We start from the raw sequence: 11,386 nt of genomic DNA on the forward strand, positions 1-11,386 counted from the left end.
AACAGTCTGTTGGTTGGATCTGATGGTTTCTGGGCTGTCAGATGTCTTTTTTTTTTTCATGGTCTGTTTCAATTTGAGGATCAGCCAGAAGTCAGGAGGTGACAACTTAGGTGAAACTGCGAGTTACAGTATGACATGAACATATTTACTTGCCAGAAATTGTAGGATGATGAATGATATGCTCAAATTTTATGTGTTAAAAACTGTTGCTAACATGAATAAAGCTATTGATGGATTGGAGTCAATCAGTCAAGAGGTGACATAGTCTTGAGGGAATTTTCCTGGAATAAGCCCCATCCCTTGAGGTTATTCTTTTATCCTGTGATCATTAATCATGAGCTAATTTATTAAACTTTTCAGTAGCAACAATGAAGGAGTCATCAATGTAGGTCAACCTGGGCCAAGACCTACTGCCATATTGTTTATTTCTTAGGCATATACTTCTATATATGTACATGTTTCTAGAATTGACCTGGGTCCTTTCTGCGAGTGGAGTGTTGCCACATAAAACCTAGATGTCATTTAGGACCATGTTACCCTTTGGAGATTTAGTTGAAATTCATTGAAATTCCTCTTTGATGGCCAGTGGCAATCTGGAGCCTTCACAATTTCTGTGACTTCCTGGTTCTTACTTTATCTACTTTTCTTTGTCTTTAATGTCCTGCTTTTGTTTGCATTAGTCATTTTTTTTTCTTGTCTTGCTCTATGTCAGGTGGAAAACTGCCTTACTCCCTCTGGCACCCCTGGAATGATGGTGAATGCATACACAAGACAGCTTGGTCACCCAGCACATGGCTTTCACATACCAACTCTATTGGCTTCCTATTGCTACTATAACACATTATCACAAACCTCATAACTTAAAACAACACACATTTGTTGTCTTATAGTTCTAGAGGTCAGAGGTCCAACATAAGTCTGATGGGGGATAATGTAAGGGTGTTGGTAAAGCTGAGCTTCTTCTAGAGCAGTGGTTCTCAACCTTGGCTGCACATTAGAATCACCTGGGACTCTTTTTTTAAAATCCTGATTTCTGGGCCTCATCCTCTGGAAATTCTGTTTCTTTGTTACTAATGTTGTGGCCCCACCCCATAACAAAGAAACAGAATTTCCGAAGGATGAGGCCCAGAAATCAGGATTTTAAAAAGAGTCCCAGGTGATTCTAATATGCAGCCAAGGTTGAGAACCACCGTTCTACAGGCTCTAAGGCGGAATCCATTTTCTTGTATTTTCCAATTTACAGAGGCACCTGCATTCTCTGGTGTGTGACGACTTCCGCCATGCTCAAAGCCAGCAGCAGTGCATTTTCATGTCTTTCTTTGACTTTCCTGCCTCCTTCATTCACGTATAAGGGCCCTGTAATTGATTATATTGGGCTGACCTGGATAAGTCAGGCTACTTGCCCTCTCTCAAGATCCTTAACTGAATCACACCTGCAAATTCCCTTTTGCCAGGTGAGATACTATACCAGTATTCACTGGTTCTGGGGATAGGGATGTAGACATCTTCGGGAATGTGCATTATTCTATCACTACAGCCCAGGATTTCCTGTCCCTTCCTGGTTTTCTATTATGTAATAGACCTCAGCAGAGAGAACCTAGGAGCCATTAACTCTGGGAGACACCATATTAAGTTGGGGACATTCGGCTTTTGTGTCCTGATCTATTAGGTCTGTAATCTTTGCCCTGGCCTCAAACCTTTGATTTTACCTATTTATAGATTCATCAATTTTTTTGTTGTTGAGGGGGTGGAGCTCCAATTTTAAAGGTGTTAAGAAGATGAACAAAGTTTCCAACATGGGGAGCAATACAGCAGATGGTGAGCATTTGACAGAGGTTTCCAAAGATTTAATAATTTGTCCAAATTTAGGGAGTGGTCAACTGAGCCTGAATCCTTCTCATTGGCTCTATTGCTCCTCCTCTTCACACCCTCCTCCCACCCCCTCTCCCGTCTCTTATTAACCTGGGAGTTCACTTTTCAAGAAGGAAGTAAGAATTGCTATTTAAACAGAAACTAAAGGTCTAATCTGCTATCAGATTATTAAAAATGGTGAAGACATAGTTAGAAAGACCTTTAAACTGATTGACTAATAGAAACTTTTGAACAATCATTTTTCACTTATAAATCAAACAGATTTAACTGTGAAATTAAGTATCAAACATATTTAAAATTTCTGAAGGAAGACCTAAGGCAATATTTCTCTACTATACCAGTGTTTTTAAAATTTCAACTCCTCTTTTGATGGGCATAAACATGTTACATTCCACAACTCTGATATATTTCATCTGTTCTAACAATTGAGAGGATACTGTCCTATTTTATATTTTCTCTTCTGTACTTTATGTTATAAAAAACACTTTTTACAACTGTGAAATTCCACTGTACTTATTAGATAGGTTTTTGCACACTACTTAGTAGAGAATCCCTGACCTCATGGGGCTGAGATGTGTGTTTCTGCACAATGCAATCACGGTATAGTGTAGAGGTTCTGTGTTTGGCTCAAGTGTAAATATTTTGAGGTTTGAGATCTTTTGCTCCCAGGAAAATATAATTTACTGCTTCAGGAGTAAAAACAAAATTAATAAATGATATAGCACGCAAGCCTGGCTTGGCCTTGCACTGCTTAGCAGTGTTTAAGTGAATTGCATTTGAACGGATGAGAACCATATGGAGGAGATGTCCCTTGTGGCTACTCCTGGACCCAGAGATGGAAGGGGGAGGGTGTGCTTAACCAAATGCACCATATTATTATGAACACTGTGTTTGAGAACATATTTGGACCTATTCCTTGGAGACTTGCCTTCATCCTTTGTCCCTAAAAGTGCATGGTGGCAAGGCTGATGAAAGCTCTCCTGTGTCTGAGTCTTTGGTGAGGGAGCAGGGCAGGGGGATATGAGACTAGAATTGGGCCTTAATGGGATTCTCGAGGCAGGATAGCAGTAAATACTGAGTTAGAATTGGTCTTTATTTCTTCCTTCGGCATAAAATTATTCTTAAGGAACTGTTCTGAGAAAGTCGACTTCCAATAGACCGGTGTGGCAGAGGGATCTCCTCAGAATCAGGAGACAATAAGGGAGAATCTGTAAGTGTGGGTCTCATCAGGTAAATTGGTTGACCAGTTGATTCTGCCAAAAATTGAGAATCTGGGTTCTGGGCCCTTGACACCTAATAAGCTTTAGTGATAGAGGAAGGCCCCAAAACTTTCTTCTCTTCAGAGGTAGAAATCAAAGCTACCTTTCACACAATTTTCAGTCCTTGACACCTCACAACAAGCTACTCCATGCAGGTGCTGCCACCTGACTCCAACAGGTAAAGAAATTGCAACTCAGAGGAGAAAAAATTTCCACTCAGTGTTGCTTTGCTAGTCAATTTCAGAGCTAGGCCCCCAAATTATTTCTTCTGAGCCCCATTCCCATGATCTTTGCCCTAAACCCAGCAAACAGTCTCACAAGTGGCCCCCCTTCCCATTCAAGATGCTATGACTAAACCGACAGGAAGCAGCCCTGTTTTCATCTCTGTCTCCCCTGAGCTCAGGGAGCAGGGATTTCTGCTCCTTAAACAGTCACACTGGTCTGTTTCTTCCTCTTCTCTCTCTTTCCTGCCTGTTGAGTCACCCAAATAATTACAGTCTCGGTGAATAGCTCAGTGTTTCTACCAGCTTTATTCCAGATGGACTGATTTCAGGGTGAAAATTCCATGTAAACAGGTGAACATAGGTACCTGGCCTAGACGTAGATTCCTCTTGGAATGATGGTGGAATTCGTCTGATGTCTCCACTCATTTCCTAGCTGTTTTTCCTCCAGCTGACCAGCACCCCCTTCACCGTCCCTGAAAGGTCCTTCCTGTGGGAAACATTCTGTGGGGTGAGGATGTGACTCTTCAGTTTCAGGTTAAAAGTACCGAGTGGAACCCACAGCTGTCTACTTGCCACTCTGACTGAGTTTATGGCCAGAACCTGCAGATCTTTTCCTCTGAATGAATGCACCCCAGTAGGGCCTTGGCCCGTTGGTCTCTTTTTAGTTTTGTGACATTCATTCTACTCTCTTGTTTGCTTTCTGTGACTCTTGCTTTTGTTTTTATTCTGGAGTCTCTAGGACCTGTTAATGAGCCTCAGTTCTCTCTTCTCTTAGGTTGTATCACACCCCTTGGCCTTCTACTAGTTCTAGTCACCTCTGTAATGAGATGGGCTTGGGTGTCTCATTTTCTTCATGTGTCAATGGGCCTAGCCTACAGTATTGCGGGAACAAAGTGAGGCAACATTTAAAGTATCTGTCACTTAGTCATCATTTGAACAATAAATATAATATTCCCCCCTTTTGCCATGAAAAAAAAGTTGATGTTAAGAAATTGAGTAACTGGCACGTGATGTGATAGATCAGTGGTTCTCAACCAGGGGCAAATTTGCCTCCCCACCCGCCCTGGAGACCTTTGGCAATGTCTGGAGACATTTTTGGTTGTCACCACTGGAGGGGGTGCTATTGACATTTAGTGGGTGGAGCCCAGGAGGCTGCTACACATCCTACAACACACAGGATAGCTTCCTCCTCCCATGATAAAGAACTATCTAGACCCAAAGGTCAATAGTGCTGACATTGAGATTCCCTACCACAGATGATAAACTGCATATTTTGGCTTCAAAGACATAGATGAGTACTGCTTTGACCTTGGTGATATTAATATCAATACATATCAATATATACCATTAGTATCAATTAATATCAGTAATAAATACATACTAATATCAGTACTAAGGTAATAAAACTTTTATTAAATACTTGCTATATACCAAGCAAATATATTTACAGATTTCATCATCATAGTAACAGTTTTAAAGAGTTACTTTTATCATCCTTATTTTATATATGATGAAAACAAGGCTCAATGCAATTAGGTCACATTTACTAGAACATATACTCCACAGCCCCCTCCCCTGACACACACAATGCAAGGCCCTTAAACATGACTCGGTTCTATCTCTCATTCTAGTCACACAATTTGAGAACATATTCTATCTCTAGGTCTAGTCACCTCTGCAATGAGATGGGCTTGGGTGTCTCATTTTCTTCATGTTTCAATGGGCCTAGCCTACAATATTGCGGGAACAAAGTGAGGCAACATTTAAAGTACCTGTCACTTAGTCATCATTTGAACAATAAATATAATATTCCCCCCTTTTGCCATGAAAAAAAAGTTGACATTAAGAAGTTGAGTAACTGGCACGTGATGTGATAGATCAGTGGTTCTCAACCAGGGGCAAATTTGATATCAAAATTTTATATTGCCTCTCAATTCTTGATGTGAGCAGAAAGAAGTTTGGGACAAATGGCTAACAGGAGGCAGTCTAGGACTTCTGAGGAGCCTGTTAGAAGTTCCAGCTGCTGTGTGAGTTGAAGAATCAGGGTAATCAAGCCTGTCTCTCACTCCCTGGAGAAATCTGACCTCTTTTACTGGATTTCCCCTCTCCCAAGGGCTGGGAGGGACTCTCCCATGGGGAGGTGAGTTGGAGATCCCCAGTTGCTCTAAGTCCAACAAGAGGTGTCTCTACTGACCGCTACTGTCAGGGGGCAAGACAGAGTGGAGGAAGGGGAGAAACACCTTGAGATAGTAAAACGCCTGTTATTAAAAGATTTGCTGGTTCTTGGAGGCTCTTCTGAGTCGTGTATGCAGTGGTGGTGAGCACAGTGGGCTGTGGTGCACAGAGAGCTTCTGGGGTCTTGGGTTGCTTTCCTTCTAGAAGGTGTTGACTCTCTAACGAGCCATGTACAAGGAAGAAAAGCTGCTTGAGTGTATTTTTGCATGGGAGGACTTCCTGTGGCAAAAGGGGTCACACATGTATCAGCAACCTCTGTTCATTGTGCTCTGGCCATCTGGACCACCCAGGGGCCATGTTTTCCTAAGGAGGGCAGGATGAAGGAGAGGGATTGACACCACCGCCCCAAGGTAGTTACCAGATGGCAAAATAACTTGTTTTCACTGGATGATTCAGAACAACCGCGTCGCCCCAGGAAGGCTGATCTGATTTCGTCTTCAGCACCGAGCTTTTCCCCTTTCTTTGTCAGGCGGCAGTGGGGGCTGCCTCTAACAGGCTGAACGACAACTGTCCGATTCTGAGGTGCTGACAGTGTGGCTCAACATTGCTCCCTTCTCTGGTGTGGCCAGAGGAGGTGCAATGGGCCTGGTTCAAGGACTGGCATAAGGAGGCTCATGGAGGGAAGCCCAGCTCTGCCACTGTGGTGGGGGCAGAAACTGTCCTCTCCCTCAAGGTTCTCTCTGCCGGTCCAATAATCACGTAGACATGAGACAGATTAGCAAGAGAAAATAACAAAATTTAATTACATACATTTGTATGGGAACCCTGTGTATATGAGAGGGTTAAAGACCCCACATACGTAAGAGGTTCAGAGCTAGAAAGGGAAACTGAGGTATATAAGACATTCTGAGCTAGGGATGAGGTAATGTACATTGGGGCTTCAGAAGGCCAGTGCGGAGAGAGCACATGTTCAGTAACTAGTAGCTTGTCCTGCCATATTGGTAGGTAAAAAGTCATTTCTGGTGATAACTCTATCATGGGCCTGACCGGGAATCGAACCATAACCTCCTGGTTCATAGGTTTTCACTCAACCACTGAGCCATGCCAGTGGGGCAATTAAGCCAGGCTCCTAATTTAAATTCTTCTAAATATTTGAAGGCAGAACAGAAGTTTCTCTTGAGCACACAGGGTCTCAGTTGCCTTAGCTCAAAAGAATCTGCATACCACTCTGGTTCATCTTGGGGTGACTCATCCTGAACCCCTACACCACACACCAGTTGTGTGGCTATGGGCAAGTTTTCAGAACTTATGCAAAATGGGAATTATAATTCCTATCTTATAGGGTTAAACAAAGTATACATAAAGTGCTTGCCCCAGGCTCCACTGTCAATAGACATTAATGCCTTTTCCATTATGATGCTCCATTGTCCTTAACAACCATCAAACACTTCCCTGATGTGCAACTTCAAGCCTAAAGGGAATTAGAAGGCATTGATTTTTCTAAAAATCAATGAATCCATGGTGTACCAGAATAGGTGTGTAAGCATGCGTGTGGGGGCAATGACCATTCACTCTTTCTACATTCCAGTGACCTTCAGCTTTTTATCTGCCTTGTAGCCCTCAGTTTCCCCACCGCTATCTTGCTAGTCTAAATTGGATTAAATGAGGAAAATGGATATGACAATGCCTTACAAGCTAGCTCATAGGAATGTGTAAGTTAAACAGGTTATTGTTCATTTTGAATATGCTTCCCTTAAAGTTTTTTCCCCTCAGCCTTGCAATGCCTGCTATTCCCACTTCTCTGTGAAAATAGGGCACAAACCTAGGTATTAGGGAGATTTTATTGCAAAGGACAGATTGACTCTCTGGTTCACTCTCCTTCCCCGCCCCCACACAGACATGCATTCCCAGCAGCTGAGTTCTTGACCAGCAGAGGGCGCCAAAGCACAAGCGCAGTGATGCTGGAGCATCGGATATGGAGAGACCCCTTAAAGTGCTTGTTATTTAGCTTCAGAAGGTCAAGAGCAGCCTAAGGCTACAGAACACCTGCAATCACTCACCTCTCTTCATCCCATACAAAGGCATTGTACTATCTTGCATCAGCACAGGAAGAAGGAAGATGAATTTGATACAATAAGATATTTTGACGAGAGAGAGAGAGAGAAAGAGAGAGAGAGAGAAAGAAAGAGAGATATATCACATTCATATAATTTTTATTATAGTATATCTCATAATTGTTCTATTTTATTGCTAGTTATAACTGTTAACCTCAATGATCAGTGAAACTTTATAATAAGTTAAAATTTTAATTTATCCAAATTATAAGTTAAACTTTATCATAGGTATGTATGTACAGGAAAAACAGTATATATAGGGTTCTTTACTATCGAGGGTTTCAGGTATCCATTGGGGGTCTTGGAACATATCCCCTGTGGATGGGCAGGGTACGACTGTACCCCGAAATGCAATATTGTGGTGATCATTTCACAATGTATATGTATATGAAAACATCACACTGTATATACTTAAATATATACATATTTTATTTGTCAATCACACCTCAATAAAGCTGGGGGGAGGGAGAGACAAGAAAGTATAGTATGATAAGCATATGAAGCCACACTGGAGGCCGGAGTGGATGGAGGGAGAAGCCTGGAGGAGAAAATAATGTCTGAGCTGAGTCTCAGAGAATGAGAGGGAGTGAACTGATTTTAACCAATTATTCTTGAAAATGAGTGGAAAAATAATGTTAGGAGTATTGCCTAGAGTCCATCAAACCCTTCACGCTTATTGAAAAAATATGATAACATCATTAAAGAAAGAAATTAGCTCCCATAATTCCACTTCTCTGATTTTAAGCTAGATTACTACTTTTTTGTGTGTACTACTGTTGCTTGTCATGCAACTTCATATAAATCTCAACGTAATTGCAAGCACAAGGCTCACTGCACTTTGCATTTTAGATGTTTACTATTTTAGCACATTGACTGAAATCCTAGTGAAGAAAGTCACAGACTCTGAGTCTGCTCCACTGAGTGTCTTGACTCCGCCCCTCACAAACTCAGTGAACTTGACTACATTATGTAACTTCTCTGTGCTTCAGTTTCCCTACCAGTAAAATAGAGCAAATAATAGTAATGACTTTATAGAGTTGTTGTAAAAAATATAATAATATTTGCAGAGCAGTGGCTGTCAATCTCTGGGAACAGTGATTTTGCCTCCCAGAGGATAGCTGGCAATGTCAGGAGGTATTTTGAGTTATCACTACAGGCATCTAGTGGGCACAGGCCAGGGATGTTGCTAAATTTCCTGCAGAGCACAGGACAGGCCTCACAACAAAGAATCTTCTGGCTCCAAATGTCAGTAGTGCCAAGGTTGAGAAATCCTGCGATAAATTGTGAGAACAGCCTCTGGCGCATAGGAAGCACTAGCTAGCTTTTAATGATTATTTCCTAAACCTTCCAAAGTTGGAAACCTGACAATCAAGGATAAGTGTGATTACAGCCAAGCTTTCTACATTTCTCTCCCAGTTCTCCCTTCCACACACCGGAAACACTAGCCAGACAGCTCACTTGCTGTCCCCTGACTGTGTCGTGCCCATTCCCGGGCCAGGGTCTCGGTCCCTCTACCTGCACCTCCTCTCTCCTCACCATGGCAATTCCTATACCTCCTTCCAGACCTGTCTTCTCTGTGAAAGCCTCATGGCAATGTCTCTAGGAACCCAGACAGCACTTTGTGCAAACCACGCCGATTATGGTTTCGTACCTTTCCTTCTGCATGCACGCTGTGTTCCCCCAGGAAGGCCTGGACCACTCGGAAAGGAGCTTACTTGGAGCTGAGCCCTGTGCAGGGGCCCGAGCACATGACATTTAACAGGTACCGTCCTGTCTGCAGGTAGGGTTCACTGTGGCTTCCTTGCTGTTGTATTCTGTGGGTGCTCCTTCAGCACCTGGTGGAGGCTATGAGTTTTGGAGTCTGGCCCACTTGGGAGAGGTTGAATCTTGCCTCTGATCTGAATGGCTATGTGACCCTGTTTGAATGACTGATGGCTAGAGTCTCACCTTTGTAATGGGTGGGATAAGAGGTATTTAGGGTGGGAGGAGTGCTTAAAAGTGCTCAGCCTTTCCACTCTTGTGGCCTGGTTTGCTTTACAGCTACCCATCCGTCTTCTTGTCCAAGGGCCTTGCTGTACACCCCTCACCACTTCCATGAGTCACTCTCCAGGGTCCAGCTTCGTTCTAGTAAACACTCAGCCCCTGACTCAGGCTGCTGCTGTGTCATTCTGTTTAGGTTGCACGCCCGCGATGCTGAGCCAGGGCCACGGCTCTGAAGTGGAATTCCAGGAAAGGGAGCCCTCAGTGGAGCTGCACTTGGCTGGGTCTGTGTGTTCTCTGCCCCTTCTCTTCTGTGTATCCAAAGTATAATCTGATTCTGAGGAGATTCCTTGTGGGTTGTTTCCACACAGTTGGGGGTAGAGAGAGCATCCCCGATTGGGGAGCTTCTTAATGTGTAGTGCAGATGACACATGTTTTAACTTACAGCATGTGTTGTCTGCTTTGCTGAGTCAAAAAACATGCAAATGGTTTTGGTTAAGCTGTTCGTTAGGCTTTGCATTTGCAAGGCATGGAGCTCAGTGGGAGAGGACTGGAAGGAACAATATGGTGACAAGCCAGAGGTGACGATGCTTTTGTATCTGATTGTCACATGGATGTTTACTGGGTGGCTCTGGGGCAACCCACTCACCTTCCCTGGGCCTCTGAGAGGCAGGTTAGGATAGAAGTTGGAATTCCACTGACCTGTATCTGCTGGGTGACCCTGGGCATGTTACTTAACCTCTCTGAGCCTCAATTCCCTCCTGTGTAAAATGGACAATAACAATGGAATTGTGGTGGAGATTAATTGAGATAAAACTCAGAGAATTCTTCGCACAGTGTAGTAGACACTGTGGTGGTCCCATCCACCTCCCCTCTCTCACCCTGGAGTTGCCTGCACACTGACAGATACTTTTGTATTTCTTCCTGAGGGTGGTCTCTGGTCTTGGGAGGGTGCTCAGTTCATATGTGTGGCAGCACAGCAGGCTGGGAATGCCAAGATTTAATGCTCTAGGACTGACCCCAGCCAGTGTGGGGCAGAAGTTGGTGGATAAATACCCCAGCGTCCTTATGCCTCAGTGGAACAATCCCAGAATGCACTTCACACAGTCTTTCAGAGGTCCCCTGGGGGATTGATTGGGCCTCAGTTGCCCACAGTGGTAAGCTGGTTATTAACATGTTCTCTATGGCTTTGCCTCTATTTCCTGTCTCCCGCTCCTACTCCCTTGCAATGTTCCCTGAGATCACATCCCAAAGGAACTATGCATCCAAATCCTTGTCTCAGGTTCTGCTCTTGGGGAAACTACAGGCCAGGGATGCCTACGCCACTTGCCTACTGTTGGCGTTAAAATGTGGAAGCACTTTGAAAATAACAGTCTCCACAGGTAAGTGTAAATTCCTTTTCCATAGAGCAATACGCTGCTGTTATTACCCAGTCAATGACTCGTGTAGAGAAAGTCCTATGTGAACTGCCGCAGGCTGGTTGCAGCAGTTGTAATTGTAACACAGGCCCCTATTGGAGTCCTGGACAGCCAGGGACATTGCAGGTGGAGGTTATGGCTGAGCCCCAAGAAGACTTGAGATACATGATCATTTACCTTTTTTAATTAAAAATCCTCCTAGGATAGTATATAAAGTTGGTTTTGTTATATGGAGGGTAAAAAAGTTATTTTAAGGGTACTAGGAAAGAAAAGGGTGGGAACAAGGGTTATTCATTCAGAATAGGGCTGATTGGAAATGGTCACAAATTCTCTCACTGAGAGGT

The sequence above is a fragment of the Myotis yumanensis genome, unplaced genomic scaffold (assembly GCF_028538775.1).
Source record: "Myotis yumanensis isolate MYYU_CA2020_CCGP unplaced genomic scaffold, mMyoYum1.0.hap1 SCAF_15, whole genome shotgun sequence".
NCBI lineage: Eukaryota > Metazoa > Chordata > Mammalia > Chiroptera > Vespertilionidae > Myotis > Myotis yumanensis.